The sequence below is a fragment of the Bufo gargarizans genome, chromosome 1, assembly GCF_014858855.1.
Source record: "Bufo gargarizans isolate SCDJY-AF-19 chromosome 1, ASM1485885v1, whole genome shotgun sequence".
NCBI classification, from domain to species: Eukaryota; Metazoa; Chordata; class Amphibia; order Anura; family Bufonidae; genus Bufo; species Bufo gargarizans.
Window position 1 is genome coordinate 456,781,160 of NC_058080.1, and position 20,007 is coordinate 456,801,166.

Below are 20,007 nucleotides of genomic sequence, written 5' to 3' on the forward strand. Positions count from 1 at the left end.
TACTTGTTTAGTGGTGACAGGTCGGGGACAATTTCTTATAGTCTCTATTTTGTTTACTTGGGGTTTGATCTCTCCGCGCCCAATGACATACCCCAGGTATTTTGTCTCCTCTAACCCTATTGCGCATTTTTTGGGGGTTAGCGGTTAGTCCAGCTTTTTGAAGGGAGTCTACTACAGCCTGCACTTTGGGCAGGTGACTTTCCCAGTCGGTACTGTGGATGACAATATCGTCCAGGTAAGCCGAAGCATACCGACGAAGTGGTAGCAGCACAATGTCCATTAGCCTTTGGAAAGTGGCGGGGGCGCCATGCAGATCAAAGGGTAACATAGTGGTACAGCCCCTTCGGTGTGATTAAGGCGCTTTTCTCTTTGGCAGCCTCCATTAAGGGTACCTGCCAGTACCCTTTGGTGAGGTCAGAAACAGAAAAATACCGGGCTTGTCCTAACCTCTCAATCAGCTCATCTATGATTTATGCGTCAAACTTAGATACCTCGTTTAATTTTCGAAAATAGCCAAACAGGACTTTGCGACTTTGTAACTATCAGTACTATAGGGCTGGCCCACTCACTTCTAGACTCCTCGATGACGTCTAGTTGCAGCATTAGTTGTACTTCAGAGATGGCCTGAAGTACCCAGTATGGTTTCAACCGGATTTTGGCCTGAGGCTCAGTGACAATGTAATGCTGGATTATGGAAGTGCGTCCAGGGAGGTCTGAGAACACACCTGCTGACTAACTCCCTGGCCTCCTGAGTCTGTTTAGAGGAGAGGCTATCGGCAATCTTCACTGTGGCAACCGCTTCCCTTACATCAGACATGGGGGCCAGAACCTCTCCCCCCCCCCTAGAAAACTCATAGAAACATAGAATGTGTCGGCAGATAAGAAGATAAGAACCATTTGGCCCATCTAGTCTGCCCAATATATCTGAATCCTATGAATAGTCCCTGGCCCTATCTTATATGAAGGATAGCCTTATGCCTATCCCATGCATGCTTAAACTCCTTCACTGTATTTGCAGCTACCACTTCTGCAGGAAGGCTATTCCATGCATCCACTACTCTCTCAGTAAAGTAATACTTCCTTTATATTACTTTTAAACCTTTGCCCCTCTAACTTAAAACTGTGTCCTCTTGTGGTAGTTTTTCTTCTTTTAAATATGCTCTCCTCCTTTTACCGAGTTGATTCCCTTTATGTATTTAAAAGTTTCTATCATATCCCCTCTGTCTCTTCTTTCTTCCAAGCTATACATATTAAGGTCCTTTAACCTTTCCTGGTAAGTTTTATCCTGCAATCCCTGTACTAGTTTAGTAGCTCTTCTCTGAACTCTCTCTAGAGTATCTATATCCTTCTGGAGATATGGCCTCCAGTACTGCGCACAATACTCCAAGTGAGGTCTCACCAGTGTTCTGTACAGCGGCATAAGCACTTCACTCTTTCTACTGCTTATACCTCTCCCTATACATCCAAGCATTCTGCTGGCATTTCGTGCTGCTCTATTACATTGTCTTCCCACCTTAAAGTCTTCTGAAACTCGGCCGCGGTCTCCCTATCCTTCCACGGTTTGAGTAAATTCACATGGTACACCTGCTCCAGTTTCTGCCAACCTGACTGGTGTACCTTTTGTAGTTTACTTATCCAACCTTTTCGAGTACCTCGTAAGGTCCCTGCACCCTAGCCAGTAACTTACTGTACACTGTCGGTACCAAAATCAATACCCAATCTGCCGGGCTAAAGATCTAGACCCGAGCCTGCTGATTAAACACCCGACTTTCAGCTCGCTGAGCTGCCTCCATATGTTCCTTTACCAGCGGCATTACGGTTTCCATACGTTCCTGGATCTGGGTGAAGTATTCAACAACACTTTTATATGGTGTGGGTTGTTGCGCCTCTTTGGCTATATCCAACAGACCACCTGGATGTCTGCCATATAGTAGTTCAAAGGGCGAGAACCCAGTAGAGGACTGGGGCACTTCTCGCACTGCGAACGTAAGATAGGGCAGAAGGACGTCCCAGTCCTTTGCATACTTAGCTGCTAATCATTTTAACATAGGTTTAATCAAACGCTAAAAACTTTCTACTAGGCCGTCAGTTTGCGGGTGACAGACAGACGGATGTCTGTATCTTTTTGATATTCATCAACTTACAGAGCACCCGCATGACCTTGGACATAAAAGAAGTCCCCATGTAAGTCAGAACCTCTTTGGGTATCCAAAACATCTCTAACTCTTTTCCTATGAGTTTGGCCATTGTATGTCGCAGTGGCACTGCCTCCAGGGACCGAGTGGCGTAGTCCAGGATGACAAAGATGCGTTGGTTCCCCCTAGCAGACTTCGGTACTGGGCCTACGAGATCCATAGCGATTCTCTCATGGTACCTCGATAATCGGGAGGGGCACTAAGGGACTGCGAAACAGGTGGTTGGGGTTAGTGGTTTGGCAGGTCGGGCAAGACTTACAAAAGTCATCCACCTCTCTAAAGACACTGGGCCAGTAAAACCGTTGTAGTATCCGGTCCTGTGTCTTCTGCAGTCCCAGATGACCTCCGAGAACATGTGTTTTCAATAGGCCCCGAGCACCACCAACTGTTTAACAGGTTCACCCCGCAGCTGGTTTACCCGATATAGTTGGGCTGTACCAAAATTCTCCCCGGAGATGTTGAGGTATGCCAACCCAGGACCCAGTGGCAACTCCTCCACGTCTCCCACCATTACCCTACGCGGGGCTGTCTTCCCCCCTCCACCAAAGTGGCGGTCACCCCTACTGCTGGCCCTTCGGCCTCAGGTTCCCGTCCCCCTGAACAAGGCCAATCTCCTAGGCTTATTCCTGTCTCAGGGGTATCCTTAACTCTCTCACAACTGGCTATAGGGCAGGGAAACCCGGAAAGTCTCTCTCTATTATGAGTTCATAGTGGAGATTTGTGGCGACTGCCACTTCTTGGGTCCACCTGCCGGCCACCGTGGTTAGAGACACCAGCACGGTGGGTTAGTCTTTCAAGTCTCCATGAATGCACATGACCCCGACTTTCCGGCCAGTATACTCCGCTGACCATACCAGGGAAGCCCTTACTAGGGACACCAGACTCCAAGTCCAGCAGCGCCTCCGCTTGAGTGTCTCCCACTTCCACCTGGCACAAGTGGTCTAGAGCCTCCGGGGTACCTGTGGCACACAGTTTCCTAGCATATAGCTACTTTCACATAGGTATATTTGTAGAGGTGCTTAAGGCTAGGTCTACACGACAACATTTGTCGTGCGACAATTTTTATAATGGCAGTCTATGGTGTTGAATTGTGACATACTGCGATGCAACAGTCGCAGAAAATCCATTCAAGATGGATTCTTCTGCGAGCGTTGCAGTCGCAGCATGTCGCGTGTTGCAGTGCGACACCATAGACTGCAATTATAAAAATTGTCGCGCGACATTGGTGCAACAAAATGTTGCGCGACAAATGTTGCAGTGTAGTTGTGCCCTATCTGTCGTGCGACTTATTGTCGCACGACAAATGTCGTCGTGTAGACCTAGCCTAATACGGATCTGCAGTACAGATCTGTAGTTCTAAGGGGCTATCTTCTAGGGAGAAAACTAAATTGTATTAGACAACCCCTTTGTAAAATAAATAAAATACTGATAACATATGGGGACTGTATTTTAAAGGATATGTACACCTTTTGGAGTAAATTGAACTTGCATTTAACTTATTTTTGGCTAAATCGTATTTTCAATTGGCCTTTTATTAAAAATATTGAGCTGTTCAGTCACAAAGGGTTAACTGTTTTTCTAACTATGTGACTGGTACTTTGGCTTTGTGTGAGAGAGCAGAGCTAAGAAGTCTGCTCCCCAGATGACGGAAAAGACAAAAAATCCACAGGCAGCTAGTAGAGCATGTCGGAAAAAGGGTTCCATATTAAGTTAAAAAAAATAATAATAATTTTTAGCTCAAAAAAAGTATAAGGCAATAATAAAAATAAAAAAATTGCCCCCAAAGGTCTACATAGCCTTTAAACACTTTCCCTAGATTTCAGTAGGCACTTCTCTTCAGCAAATGCTGATAAAAGTAGTGCATGCTACATTAATGTGTGCATGTTATACACTCATGTGAAACACCGTATTGATTTACATTAGCTCCGTGTTGTGGACCAAAGTTATACAGATGTAACACTGATTAAAAATATGCTCATGTGACCCTGTCAGAAGCTTGGTATCTAACAAAGTATGGAGCTGTGATAAATGAGTGCTTGATGGCTCTAGTGCAGGCATGCTCAACCTGCGGCCCTCCAGCTGTTGCAAAACTACAACTCCCATCATTCCCTGACAGCCTGCAGCTATCATCCTACAGAAGGACATTGTGGGAGTTATAGTTTTATAACAGCTGGAGGGCCGCAGGTTGAGCGTCCCTGCTCTACTGTATTGGAGTGAAAATGTTGAATAATCTGACAATGTTCCTTTTCGTTTTGTTGTAGGTCCATGCGATGATTCTACAAATGCCAGAACAATTTAATCTTCCTGTAACCAAAGATATAAATATACATGTAAAAGCCAACAAATTTCTATTTTGTACTGTATTAAAGGCAAATTCGTTACAAAATATATGCAAATCGGTGCTCTGTTCTCAATCATTACTTGAATTGCAGTTTTAAATGTTTTGGGTTTTTTTAGGATTTTTTTTTTACTTATTTTGTAATTGGCTCAAGACATATCAATTCTATATTCCCTTCTATATGCAAATTCATGGGAAAATGATTAAAAATTATTTTGATTTTTTTCTCTGTAAAATATGTTTAAAGAGTAGAAATAATTTACTTTACAGATCACAATTGGCCTCTTGTATCAGAAGTGACCTATTTGCCCATAGCTGCCCTGGAGAAATAAAACTGACATATATACAAAAATAGACTATGTTTTATGCATAAGGTGCATTGTTTTTATATTTTTAGAGTTAGAGGGAAAATGCTAAAAATCCTGAAGTCTGACAATACATAACCCTCAATCCTTCAATTTGCTGAACTGAAAGAGGCTTGTCTCCTCACATACAACCCCTTTAATATGTGAGCTGCAGTGGCAATCAGCCGATCACGGAAGGTCTGGCTCCTGACTTGCTGAAAAAAAAAATCTAATTTTGCCTTGGGAAGTTGATGTCAGGCGCTGACTTCCCCTACAACGGCCCACATCGGACATTTAGAATTACATGTGGTCCTTCAAATGGTCCACCAGCAATATGCACTGCTTGGCAGCTTTCTACAATGTCTCATGGAGAAGGCCCTCATGTGGAGGACCATCTTTGACTACCATGTGCCTATAATGGGCTATATGGAAAAAGATTGTCTTGACACATATATTTTAAAAAGAAACCATAATTATCTATTTTTCATTTTAATACTTTTACTGCTTGAGCTATTTCCACACAGCCTAACAAATAAATTATACCCCTATACCTATATATAGTATTTTGTGAAACTAGACACACGGCATATTGTGAACATGACACCTATAACCCAATATGTGTGCCTTCATGCAACTCTGCATCAAAGCTCAAAGTTTTGTATAAAAAAATGCATACAAATTACCAGGTATGTTTTTAGATAACTCTTAACTGTTTAAAAGCTTAGACGCACAACCTCCTGAAAATCAAAGCTCAAAACGTGCAGCGTTCATACATGTCACATAAAGGGCTTCTCAGGGAATTAAGAAAATGAGAATACTTAAATATTACTTTAGTATAAATATATTCCCAAATACATATCATTAGCTATAATGGTTCATTTTGTCTAGGGAGAAATCATTAGGAGAAATAAAATTGCCGCCGTCCTATTAACACACGCAAAACCTGTCCTAATCGCACAGCAGGACAAGTTACTTTGCATCACTGAGGTAAAGAGCTGCCTCATCCTCCTCTCTGCTCTGCTTTTTCAGGGATTATGATCCTGAATACAGCTGATAAGATCTTCAGCTGAATCTCTGTAGGAATCGAGTTCATGAAGAGACATGAAGTACAGAGAAAACAGACAGGAAAGGTAATGTGGGGCTGTGGTAATGGAGACTGCATACAAGTGCTGCTGCTCATTATCTACACCCCAACCTCCTCTCTGTACTGTACATGTCTCCTCATGAACTCCACCCCCACAGAGATTCATCTGAAGATCATATTAAACTGTATTCAGGATCATAATCCCTGACAAGTAAGAGCAAGATGGCGCAGCTCTTTAATTTGTCCTTCTGTGTAATTAGGACTGGTTTTCTGTGGACTAGTAGGATGGCGGCAATTTTATTTTTCCTAATGATTGCTCCCCGAACAAAACAAGCCATTATAACTAATGAAAGGTATTTGGTAATAGATTTATAATGAAGTAATATTTAAGTTTTTTAATTTTCTTAATTCCCAGAGAACCCCTTTTAAGGCTAGTTTCACACTAGCGGCAAGGACCTCTGGCAGGCTGTTCCGGCGGGTGAACAGCCTGTCGGATCTGTCCTGCCTCTAGTGCACGCCTGCCCCCGGACTACCGCTCCGGCCCCAATGACTATAATGGGAGCTGGGCGAAGTTCCAGTGGCAGCACGACAGTGCATGCCGAGAGGCGGCTGGACTAAAGGTACTACATGTCGTACTTTTAGTCCAGCCGCCTCTCGGCATGAGTTCCTTGACACTAGTGTGAAAGTACCCTAACCCTGCTTTCACACCTGAGCGTTTCTCAAACGCGCGTTTTTATGCACGTTTTTTGTAATAGTAAACGCGCGTTTGTGTGATTGACTGCAGTGTCCTATGGCCACAAACGCGCGTCAAAACGCACCAAAGAAGCTCAAGAACTTGATTATGCGTCGGTCGTTTTACAGCGCGATCGTACGCGCTGTAAAACGCCCAGGTGAGAACCATTCCCATAGGGAAGCATTGGTTTTCATGTGTTGAGTGTTTTACAGTGCGTTTGAACGCGCTGTAAAACGCTCAGGTGTGAACTTAGGGTAAGTCTATCCCGGCATGCACATATCTTCACATAATAGCCAGAACTTAATATACCAAAAATCGCTATTATTTAGATGCCAGTCACTGAATCCATAAACGCCATGATTAGGTGGAGAGCGTAATAAGGATATGTAACTGCTCATATTCGTATCCTTCCATTAGTACAAAGAAAAAGGCACCCTTTACCTAACACAAGGAGGTGGGGCCAGTGATACTATAGTGCAGCACAAACTTTTATCCCAGCAGAGCCAAATACCACAGTGCAGCACAAAATGCTTCCCCTCTGCTGCCATGTTCTGTCCTCAATTTGCCTCTTATTTGGAGGGGCTAAACACCCATAAAGTTAGGACCCATAGATAACAATGCAGATGCATATACCAAACAACACCGATAAAGAATGCACACTACATACATTATGATTTAAAAAAAACATTATTGTATTGCACAATTTAAAAAAAAAAAAATATATTAGTATTGACATACACCACAGATGAGGCACCAAAGACTTGGTCATAAATGATGCAATAATAGCAGCAAGGTATAACCAAATAAAGCAGGACATCCAAATTAATATCCAAAACCGCACAAATATGTAATACAGACCCAATATGGCGCCTCAAACTAACCCCAACATTTGTTTCCCTTCCTCAGGGGAAGGCTTTCTGGCATAAATGCCAACTTTTGGCTGGACAAATACTGCTTTGTGCAGCAGTATTTGTCCAGCTGAAAGCCAGTCTTTCTGCTAGAAAGCCACTGGATCCCCTTAGTCAGTGGGGATCAGGCATGATGGTATCCAGCTATGGTAACTGGTAGTCTGTTGCTCTGCCGGAGCAGGGTAGTGGATTACCTTTAGCAGAGATGTGAACCTAACCTTATAATAGGCATCACTTTACTGCCGTTATCTGCTCATCGTTAGAGGCAGAATAACAAATCACATACAACATTTAAAAATTTTTTATTTCTCAGTTATATAGCGCTGACATATTCCGCAGCGCTTTACAGACATTAGCATCACTTGCTGTCCCCAATGGAGTTAACAATCTAAGTTCCCTATCAGTATGTCTTTGGAGTGTGGGAGAAAACCCACACAAACAAGCAGAGAACATACAAACTCCATGCAGATGTTGTCCTTGGTCAACATGGATGCGAGGCGTCAGTGCGAACCACTGTGCTTATATACCCTCTCCTGATTTTTACACAGGGTACAGAGCATGCCTAGAAAACTCTCCCATAGAAATCTGAGGTCCCCTCCTGTCCATTGTGTCTATGGCGCATGGTAGCTCTCTATGGGCTTGTTGTTTTTTTGCCGTCTACAAATTGCAGATCCACAAAAAAACGGATGCCGCCCGTGTGCCTTCCGCAATTTGCGGAACGGAACAGGAGGCCCATTATAGAAATGCCTATTCTTGTCTGCAAAACGGGGGGCCACGGAACAGAGCAACGGAGGAGGACAGAACACAGAGTGCTGTCTGCATCTTTTGCGGACCCATTGAAATGAATGGTACCGCATGCGGAACGTAGAGAACTGCTCTTATACGGAACGCAAAATACATTCGTGTGAACTAACCCTAAATTCTGTTAAGAACAGCTCAGGTATGATGGCAGCCCCCATAATCATGTTCATAAAAATTTTACAGTCAGAAAATAAAAACAATAGAAAAATGTGTCAGTGTCTGGTTTTAACTGGCAGAAAAAAAACTATTGGGTGACATTCCCTTCACAGGGAACTTTTCTGGACCCTTATTGTTTGGCGACAGATATTCTGATATCAGTCGAATGTGATGTGGTTATTTTTTTTTTATTTTTTTTATTTTTTGAAGAACCAGCCCTGCAGTGAGGAGTCAGATGATGGTTCCCCACACTGACTGACACAATATTTGTATTACTGTGCTTACATGAATTTTATTGAACTCCTTGCTGGCAGAGTAAGTTCCAAAAAACCACACAACACATCCACATAAGTGACAAACCCCTAAAATCATAAGGGACCACACCACCAGCATGTCTTTTTTGAGCCATACAGTCCATGGTTCTCTGTAATTTTGCTCAATTTTCCATTTTTTTCAGGATTATCTTACATTAGAAGGCTTTGTTGATTACAGTTTCCCATACATTTGAATAAAAAAAGTATGCCAACCCATGCTGTCAGGATGCACAGCTGAAAAGACATTCTTAAAGGGGTTGTCTCACTTCAGTAAATGGCATTTATCGTGTAGGGAAAGTTAATACAAGGCACTTACTAATATATTGTTATTATCCATATTGCTTCCTTTACTGGCTGGATTCAGTTTTCCATCACATTATACACTGCCCATTTCCATGGTTACACACCACCCTGCAATCCATCAGTGGTGGTCATGCTTGCACACTATAGGAAAAAGCACTCTCTTATGTGCACTCCTATGGTCCCGGCCACTAGAGAGGCTGATGCTTTTTCCTATAGTGTGCAAGCACGACCACCAATGATGTATTGCAGGGTGGCCTGTAACCATGGAAACGAGCAGTGTATAATGTGATGGAAAAATAAATCCTGCCAGCAAAGGAAGCAATATGGACAATCACAATACATTAGTAAGTGGCTTGTATTAACTTTTTCCTCTACATGATAAATGCAACTTACTGAAGTGAGACGACCCCTTTAAGGCAGGTCTGATCCATAGAATATTATTCTCTTTATTATCCTTTTAATTCAAGTATTTTTTTTCCTGTGACATCCAAGGGTGAAAGACTAGACTTTATCTTAACACTACTGCTTTGGTTGTGAGCATGGCCACTTTCACATGGCAGTACTCAGGTCAGTATAAGGCCTCATGCACACGCCCGTGGCCGTATTGCGGGTCCGCAATATGTGGGCACCGGCCCTGTGCTCCCTATATCACGGATGCATTCAATTGACGAGTGCTTCCGTGGTGTTCTGTCCGTGCCTCTGCACCGCAAAAAAATAGAATGTGTTCTATTTTTTTGCGGTGCGCACGGATCCATTCAAGTTGAATGGGTCTCGATCCGTCCCGGCCGCCGCACATGGCCGTTGCTCGTCATTCTGTGCATTGGGGACTGCAATTTGCGGTCCCCAATACACTGGCAACATCCGTGCAGATTCCGCAGACATATCCAAATCCATTCAGCTTGAATAGGTCCGTGATCTGTCCACACATCAAAAAATAGAACACCACAATACGGGCAACGGCTGTGTGCATGAGGCCTAAGGCCTCATTCACATTTTCGTTTCCGTTTGACATCTATGAAAAAAATCAGTCTGTCTTTCATCCACGAAGATGTCCATGAAGAATTGATGTTCAGTCCATGTGTCCGTTCTTTGCCCTCCGTGTGTCATCCGTATTCCACAGACACTGCTCAACTGAAAATTAATTTTCCCCAGCGCCTCCCCTAACGGCACTGACAGGAGGGTGCTCCCCGCCCTCAGGACAGGAAACAACACGGAAGCTCGAACTTTAAAAGGGGGCCTCCTCACCTACCTAATCAGTGTTGTTTCCTGTCCCGGAAAGCGTAGAAGCTCGTCCTGTGTGGATTCGCAGCAATACTAAGCGCACAGCCTGATCTCTACCCCCTACTTGGGGAGGGCTGTTGCAGTGGTCAGGGACGCGTGGCCTCCCTTCCCTGTACCTTAGCGTAAGTCCTATTGTAAGGCAGCCCCGGGCTCTATCCTGCATTCTCTGCTTTGGAGCGCAGGATATTCTTGCGGCATTTCGGTGGGCAGAGCAGAGACTCCCAAGGAGTCTCATTCTGGTTGGGGGCGTTGCATGCGTCGTGACGTCACTGTGTAGCAGTGTCACGCTCACGCGGACATCCCGCAGAAGGCCGGGAAATTTGAATGGAGGCCGGATCCAGGGAACATCGACACGCGCTGTTCCCTTGCCTACAATGTCGGCTGCAAGTCTCTGGATGTTGCCGCAAGCACCATCAGCCTGGTAAGCTTCCTCTCCTGACTTGGGCAGATATTGTCAGCTGAACATAACTATATTAGTGCCATCTCACCGCCTGATGCCTTTATTGAGAAAAATGAACTTTTATAATATGCTAATTAGCCTCTAGGAGCAGGAGAGGGCGTTGCACCTGCTCCTAGAGGCTCCGTTTACCCACATCTTTTCACGCCCTACTTCACTTGATTGACAGGGCCAGGGCAGCGCTGCTCTCCTCCCGCCGGCCGTATCTACTAAGAAAATCTTGCGCCTAAGCCGTCCTGTTCAGTATTCGGCGCAGGCACAGTGAGGGAAGGACGCTCGGCGGCTTCTGGCTTCCTCACTGCACCTGCGCAGAATACGTCATAGTGAGGAAGCCGGCTGTTGGACTCTGACTCAAATCTTTGGGATAAAACTCCAAAGATTGATGCTCCAGTGGCACGGATATCCAAAAAATCCTCTCTCCCGTCTGAGGACATGGGGTTACTCTGTGATCCAATGGATAAGAAGTGTGGGAACTTACTAAAAAAGGCTTGGGAAGTTAATACAGCCATGTTCAGACCAAGCATTGCATCAACCTGTACCACCAGATCCCTATAGGTATGGCTTAATCAGCTAGAGCAGTACTTTTGTAAAGGTCCACATACCCGAGTCTACCGTAGGATGAAGGTCCGAGCTGCAAAACAAAAAATTATATAAGAAGGGACAACACCATTGGCGTGTAGCGCTACATTATTATTATTATTATTTTACAATAATCCACACCTCCAAACCCACCTAATCTCCTTTCTGACGACCAAACAGTAAGAATGTCCTTTCAGTGCTCCCTAACAATAATGATGTCCCTTTAATTCCCCTTAGACAGTATGATATCCCTTTAGTGCTCCACAGAGTGTTATACCCCTAAGAGCACCCTCACAGCAGGGTGATCCCTTGGTGCCCCCACACATTATGATGCTCCTTAGTGCCCCTGACACATTGCGATGCCTCCTCAGTTCCTCCCCACAGAGTATGAATACCCTAAGTGCCCCATCATAGTAGTAATGCTCTATTTGCCCCTTTCACAGTAGTAATGCCCTATCTGTGCTCCTTCACAGTTGTAATGCCCTCTTCATAGTAATAATACCCATTGTGCCTCCTTCACAGTAATAATGCCCCTTAGTAGTAATGCCCATTATACCCCCTTCAAAGTACAAACCGGATTCCAAAAAAGTTGGGACACTAAACAAATTGTAAATAAAAACAGAATGCAATGATGTGGAGATGGCAAATGTCAATATTTTATTTGTAATAGAACGTAGATGACAGATCAAATGTTTAATCCGAGTAAATGTATCATTTTAAAGGAAAAATACGTTGATTCAAATTTTCACGGTGTCAACAAATCCCCAAAAAGTTGGGACAAGTAGCAATAAGAGGCTGGAAAAAGTAAATTTGAGCATAACGAAGAGCTGGGAGACCAATTAACACTAATTAGGTCAATTGGCAGCATGATTGGGTATAAAAGAGCTTCTCAGAGTGGCAGTGTCTCTCAGAAGCCAAGATGGGTAGAGGATCACCAATTCCCACAATGTTGCGCAGAAAGATAGTGGAGCAATATCAGAAAGGTGTTACCCAGCGAAAAATTGCAAAGACTTTGCATCTATCATCATCAACTGTGCATAACATCATCCGAAGATTCAGAGAATCTGGAACAATCTCTGTGCGTAAGGGTCAAGGCCGTAAAACCATACTGGATGCCCGTGATCTCCGGGCCCTTAAACGACACTGCACCACAAACAGGAATGCTACTGTAAAGGAAATCACAGAATGGGCTGAGGAATACTTCCAGAAACCATTGTCAGTGAACACAATCCACGGTGCCATCCGCCGTTGCCAGCTGAAACTCTACAGTGCAATGAAGAAGCCATTTCTAAGCAACATCCACAAGCTCAGGCATTTTCACTGGGCCAGGGATCATTTAAAATGGAGTGTGGCAAAATGGAAGACTGTTCTGTGGTCAGACGAGTCACCATTCAAAGTTCTTTTTGGAAATCTGGGACGCCATGTCATCCGGACCAAAGAGGACAAGGACAACCCAAGTTGTTATCAATGCTCAGTTCAGAAGCCTGCATCTCTGATGGTATGGGGTTGCATGAGTGCGTGTGGCATGGGCAGCTTGCATGTCTGGAAAGGCACCATCAATGCAGAAAAATATATTCAGGTTCTAGAACAACATATGCTCCCATCCAGACGTCATCTCTTTCAGGGAAGACCCTGCATTTTTCAACAAGATAATGCCAGACCACATTCTGCATCAATCACAACATCATGGCTGCGTAGGAGAAGGATCCGGGTACTGAAATGGCCAGTCTGCAGTCCAGATCTTTCACCTATAGAGAACATTTGGCGCATCATAAAGAGGAAGGTGCAACAAAGAAGGCCCAAGACGATTGAACAGTTAGAGGCCTGTATTAGACAAGAATGGGAGAGCATTCCTATTTCTAAACTTGAGAAACTGGTCTCCTCGGTCCCCAGACGTCTGTTGAGTGTTGTAAGAAGAAGGGGAGATGTCACACAGTGGTGAAAATGGCCTTGTCCCAACTTTTGGGGGATTTGTTGACACCATGAAATTCTGATTCAACATATTTTTCCCTTAAAATGGTACATTTTCTCAGTTTAAACTTTTGTTCTCTGATTTATGTTCTATTCTAAATAAAATATTAGAAGTTGGCACCTCCACATCATTGCATTCAGTTTTCTATTCACGATTTGTATAGTGTCCCAACTTTTTTGGAATCCGGTTTGTAATAATGCCCATTGTGCCCCTTCACAGTAATAATGCACATTGTGCCCCTTCACAGTAATAATGCCCTCTGTGCACCCTCCATAGTAGAAATCCCCATTGTGCCCCCTTAATAGTAGTAATGCCCTCGGTGCTAGTAATGCCCATTGTGCCCCCTTCACAGTAATAATACCCTCTGTGCCCCCGTAGAAATCCCCATTGTGCCCCCTTAATAGTAGTAATCCCCTCGGTGCTAGTAATGCCCATTGTGCCCCCTTCACAGTAATAATAACCTCTGTGCCCCCTTTATAGTAGTAATGCCCTCTGTGTACTGTTCCCCCTCCATAGTAGAAATGCCCATTGTGCCCCCTTCACTTTAGCAATGTCCATTGTGCCCCTCCAGAGTAGAAATGCCAATTTTCCCCCCTCCAGAGTAGAAATGTCCATTGTGCCCCTTCACATTTGCAATGCCCATTGTGCCCCTTCCAGAGTAGAAATGCCCATTGTGCCCAATCCAGAGTAGAAATATCCATTGAGCCCCTTCCAGAGTAGAAATGCCCATTGTGCCCCCTCCAGAGTAGAAATGCCCATTGTGCCCTCTTCACATTTGCAATGACCATTGTGCCCCCTCCAGAGTAGAAATACCCATTGTGCCCTCTTCACATTAGCAATGCCCATTGTGCCCCCTACAGAGTAGAAATGCCCATTGTGCCCCTTCACATTCGCAATGCCCATTGTGCCCTCTTCATATTACAAATGCCCATTGTGCCCCCTCCAGAGTAGAAATGCCCATTTTGCCCCCTCTGTGTTAAAAAAAAAAAACACAGTACCTACTTCCTGAAGCTCACAGTCCTCTCTCCCCTGTAGACACTCTACAGGGGAGAGAGAACGCTCTGAAGCACTGTGTGGGCGGAGCTTATGCAGAATTTCTGACTGCAGGCTCCACCCACACAAGCCGGCCACGCAATCTGTGCCTGCAGGCTGAATGGGGGAGCAGGAAGAAGTCTTCCTGCTTCACCATTCAGAGAGCCGCCGGTCTGAAGGAGGGGAGGAGCGCGGGGAGCAGTGCGGTGAGTGACAGGACCGCAGCTCCCTGCGCTCCAGCAATGAGCGCTTCCATCTGTATTGATGGAAGCGCTCATTGCTTCTGGACTGTGGCACCCCCTGAGAGCTGGCACCCGGGAGCATGCCGGGGTCCGGACAGCTGGCAACCACGGTCCACCAGTTGAGTACCCCTGAGCTAGAGGAACATCTTGCTGCAGAAACCCCAATGGAAGAAATTTTGGCTTCACTGCCCATGCTTAACAAGCCTCAAATTTTCTGGCTAACTCCTCGGCGGATTTAGTCAGGTTGTCAGCAAGATCAGCTGCTATTTCTAACACCACCAGCAGAGCCGTATGGCTCCGCTCTTGGTCGGAAGATGCTGGTTCAAAGAACCAGTTATGTTCCATCCCTTGTGAAGGGGATAGGCTTTTTGGGTCAGTATTGGAGGACGTTTTAGAACAGGCCTCTGATAAGAAAAAAAGGTTTCCCACTGACTCGAAATATTTTCATCAGAGACGCTCCTTTCATAGTCAAAGGAAGCCTAAACCCGATCAGAAGAAGAGAGAGTACTCAGGAAGGTGGCAATCGTCAAGAGGAAGAAGCAAGGGATTCCTCTTCAATCCTGATAACGCATCAAAAACCACTCAATGACGCCAGAGGCCAAGTTGGAGCAAGATTAAAAAATCTTTGCTCCACAATGGAGAGAAATAGGAGCCTCCCCTTGGATACTAGCTGCTATTCAAGGGGGTGTCAAGCTATCAAGGGGTGTCAGACAAGAATTCAGTACCTATCCATAAGACCACTTTGTCATCAACAAACCCTTGACAAAAAAGGAGGAACAGTCATCCCTGGGGACAGAGATAACTAGCTTAATTCAGAAAAAAGTCCTGCTACCAGTTCCAGAAAGCCAGCAAAAGTGGGGGTTTTATTCTCCAATCTTCCTCATAAAAAAGCCAGGGGGATCGTTCAGGCTTATAAATCTAAGGAGTCTGAACAAGTGCCTATCTTACAAAAAGTTCAAGATAGAGACTATCAAATCAACAATAAATCTGCTTCCTCAACATTGTTACATGGCGACAATAGATTTGCAGGATGCATACTACCATGTACCCATTCTGAAAGATCATCAAAGATTTCTCAGGCAGTATGTAAGGGATGTCACCTCAAGTGCTCCCCTCCCGCCTCATTCCAGCTCAGCAAAAAGTCTTTTAAGGGGTTCTTCTCAACTCTTTCTTACTGATGTCCTTCCTTCCAGAAGAGAAACAGTTGTCCGTTCAACTAAAGGTAAATCAGTTTTGCAGTCCAATATCCACTACCATCAGAAACATCATGACAATCGTGGGGATTCTGACAACCTCTATCCCTGCTGTCAGATGGGCACAAAGCCACACCAGAATTCTGCAAGCCTTTCTTCTAGTATATTGGGATGGCAGCAGAATCTCTCTGGACAAGAAAGTTTTAATTCCCCTGTCCCCAAAACGTTCCCTGGCTTTGGTGGAGAATAAGAAAGAATCTGCAGAGGTGTCTTCTGGCATCAAGAGAATCTTCTAGTGGTGTCTACAGATGCCAGCAGTCGAGGCTGGGGAGGCCATGCAGGGGACCTTCTGGTTCAAGAAGTCTAGGACGACTCCATGTTAAAGGCATCATCAAACCTAAGAGAGCTCAGAGCAGTCTACAAAGTTCTTCTAGCCCTTCATTTAAGAACTGCTCTCGATCATATAAAAAAAATCCTGTTGGACAATACGACAACAGTTGCTTATTTAAACCGGCAAGTAGGTACCCGGAGCAGATCTCTGGCAGCAACGTCAAGGGATATCTTTCTTTTTGCAGAAAAAAAATCTATCCTCTCTAACTACCATGCATTTAAAAGGAAGCAGCAATCTGGTGGCCGACTTCTTCAGCTGTCAAACTCTAAAAGAGGGAGAATGGACTTTTCATGCCGACGTCTTTCTTCAGATTACCAGGATGTGGGGCATTCCGGTTTTGTATCTATTCGCAGACTAGAGAAACAGGAAACTAAAAAAATTCTGTTCCCTTTCCCCCCTAGGTGGTTCGGAGATAGCGGACGCCCTATCTTGCCCCTGGCCAAAGGGGGCTACTATATGTATTCCCCCCAATCAGCCTGATTCCGAGAACCCTGATGAAAGTGGCGGAAGAGAGAGCACAGGTCATCATGATTGCTCCATGCTGACCAAAAAGGGGCTGGTTTCCCCTCTTACTCAAGCTGTCGCAGGGAACATCCTGGACAATTCCAGCGTTCCCAGGCCTTCTTCATCAAGGGCCAGTTCACTATCCAGGGGTCTCTCAGCTGAAGTTGACGGCATGGAGCCTGAACGCAGAAATGTCTCTCTGACCCTGTAATCTCTACCTTACTAAAGAGTAGAAAAGTCATAACCTCCAGGATCTATCTCAGAACGTGGAAAGCCTTCCTTTTGTTTTCTAGTGACAGGATTCAGCAAAGTCCCTTACTCAACATGCCTGTCATTTTAGATTTTCTGCAGACGGGTTTAAACAAGCGTCTTAAGCCATCCACCCTTAAAGTGCAAATCTCCACTTTAGCAGTTTTTCTGGACGCAAACCTTTCTGATCATCCTCTAATCAGACGATTCATCAAGGGGGCAGTCAGAGTTTCCCCCAGATTACACTCTACCGTTCCACCTTGGGACTTGAACTTAGTCCTCACGGCACTGATGGACTCTCCGTTTGAGCCTATTGATGGTATTTCTCTCAAACTCCTGACCTTAAAGACTACCTTCCTCCTGGCCATTACAATGGCAAGAAGGGTGGGAGAGCTACAGGCCTTCTCTTGCTGTCCCCCATATCTTAGGATCATAGACGACAAAATAATCTTAAGACATTGTCCATTCTTTCTACCCAAGGTAGTAACCAGATTTCACTGTAGTCAGGAGATTATTTTTCCATCATTCTGTCCGTCACCTTCAACAGACTTGGAGAGGCGCTTTCATAACCTGGATGTAAGACGTGTGCTTGCCTACCTGAAAGTCTGGAAAGAATATAGAAAATCGGATCACCTCCTCCTTCAGTTTCAAGGGGCTAACAAAGGTCAGGCGGCCAGTAAAACCACCATTACAAGATGGATAAAGCAAGCAATTTCTCTTTGTTATGCTCAAAAGAACCTAGATCCTGCGAAGGGACTCAGGGCCCATTCAACACAGGCTGTGTTGACCTCTTCTGCAGAAAATGCGTCCATCTCGATAGAACAGATTTGCAAAGCAGCTGTGTGGGAAAATCCAATGACTTTCTTCAACCATTACAAATTAAATATCATGCATAATCAGGATTTATCCTTTAGGCGCAGAATTCTATCTGCAGTAGTCCCTCCCTAGTAAAACTCCTCTGTTATTCCTCTTGTCAGTGCTGTTGGGGGAGGTGCCGGGGAAAATGGTTAATTACTCTTACCGATAATTGGATTTTCCAATAGCCTCCCCCAACGGCACTGGGTTTTCCCACCCTCATTGTTTTTTTTTTCCTTGCATTTATAATTTCATGGTTATTCTTGTATTCCGGTTGGATTAATATAATACCGTGTACTTTGTTATTTACTGATTAGGTAGGGGAGGAGGTCCCCTTTTAAAGTTCAAGCTTCCGTGTTGTTTCCTGTCCTGTGGGCGGGGAGCATCCTCCTGTCAGTGCCATTGGAGGAGGCTATTGGAAAATCCAATTACCGGTAAGAGTAATTAACCCTTTCAACAGCATCTCCTATCAGTGGTCAGAGAAAAACGGACGCAACACAGATGCCATCTGTATTGTGTCTGTGATTTTCATGAACCTATAGACTTAAATGGGTGTGTTTAGTCCACATCACATACCAAAGTAGTACATATCTTTTTGATTTTTTTTCACTGATCCACTGTCATAAAAAAAATACTGATGTGAAAAACATAGGTACAAATCGTAACATTATGTATTTTTTCCTGTAAGTTAAGGGTAGATTTATAGAACAGGTCGTTACGGACATAGCAATACCTAATTGCAAAACCTACATTATTTTTTTGTTATTTCAGTTTTACACAATAAAAGAGTTTTGAAAAGAAATCTTGTTTTTCTGTTGCCATTTTCTGAAAGCCATATTTTTTAAAATGTTTGGGCGATTGTCTTTTGTAGGGGCTGGTTTGTAGGTGACTGTTTGATTGGTACCATTTTGGGGTACATATGACTTTTTGATTGCTTGTTATTACACTTTTTGTGAGGCAAAGTGACCAAAAAAAGCCTGTTTTGGCACAGTTTTTATTTGTTTTAGTTTTTTTACAGTGTTCACCTGACAGGGTGGATCTTGTGATATTTTTATACAGTCGGTCGTTACAGACAAGGCTATACCCAATATGTCTTTTTTTTTCCCGCTACTTTTTACAATTTTATATGTATTTATTATGGGAAAGGGACTTTTTTGTACTTGAAACTTTTATATTTTTTTATTATGAAAAACATTTTTATTTTTTTGTTTTTTACTTTTCATTTTTGTCCCATTGAGAGACTTACACTTTTGGGGGTCTGATGGCCTCTACAATGCAGTACAATACATTGTACAGTCGTGGCCAAAAGTTTTGAGAATGACACAGATATTAGTTTTCACAAAGTTTGCTGCTAAACTGCTTTTAGATCTTTGTTTCAGTTGTTTCTGTGATGTAGTGAAATATAATTGACGCACTTCATACGTTTCAAAGGCTTTTATCGACAATTACATGACATTTATGCAAAGAGTCAGTATTTGCAGTGTTAGCCCTTCTTTTTCAGGACCTCTGCAATTCGACTGGGCATGCTCTCAATCAACTTCTGGGCCAATTCCTGACTGATAGCAACCCATTCTTTCATAATCACTTCTTGGAGTTTGTCAGAATTAGTGGGTTTTTGTTTGTCCACCCGCCTCTTGAGGATTGACCACAAGTTCTCAATGGGATTAAGATCTGGGGAGTTTCCAGGCGATGGACCCAAAATGTCAACGTTTTGGTCCCCGAGCCACTTAGTTATCACTTTTGCCTTATGGCACGGTGCTCCATCGTGCTGGAAAATGCATTGTTCTTCACCAAACTGTTGTTGGATGGTTGGAAGAAGTTGCTGTTGGAGGGTGTTTTGGTACCATTCTTTATTCATGGCTGTGTTTTGGGGCAAAATTGTGAGTGAGCCCACTCCCTTGGATGAGAAGCAACCCCACACATGAATGTTCTCAGATTGCTTTACTGTTGGCATGACACAGGACTGATGGTAGCGCTAACCTTTTCTTCTCCGGGAAAGCCTTTTTCCTGATGCCCCAAACAATCGGAAAGAGGCTTCATGTGAGAATATGACTTTGCCCCAGTCCTCAGCAGTCC

The 20,007-nt window shown here is 44.1% G+C and overlaps 1 protein-coding gene across 2 annotated transcripts in view; it reads left to right on the forward strand.

Moving 5' to 3' along the window:
- Positions 1–4,591, forward strand: part of LOC122922229 (tight junction protein ZO-2-like) — a 48,272-nt gene extending 43,681 nt beyond the window's left edge. For both annotated transcript variants that reach the window (XM_044272788.1, XM_044272779.1), the window contains exon 9: positions 4,457–4,591. The gene's annotated coding sequence lies outside the window, so the exon portion shown is untranslated. The remainder of the gene's footprint in view (positions 1–4,456) is intronic.
- Positions 4,592–20,007: the final 15,416 nt, after the last annotated feature.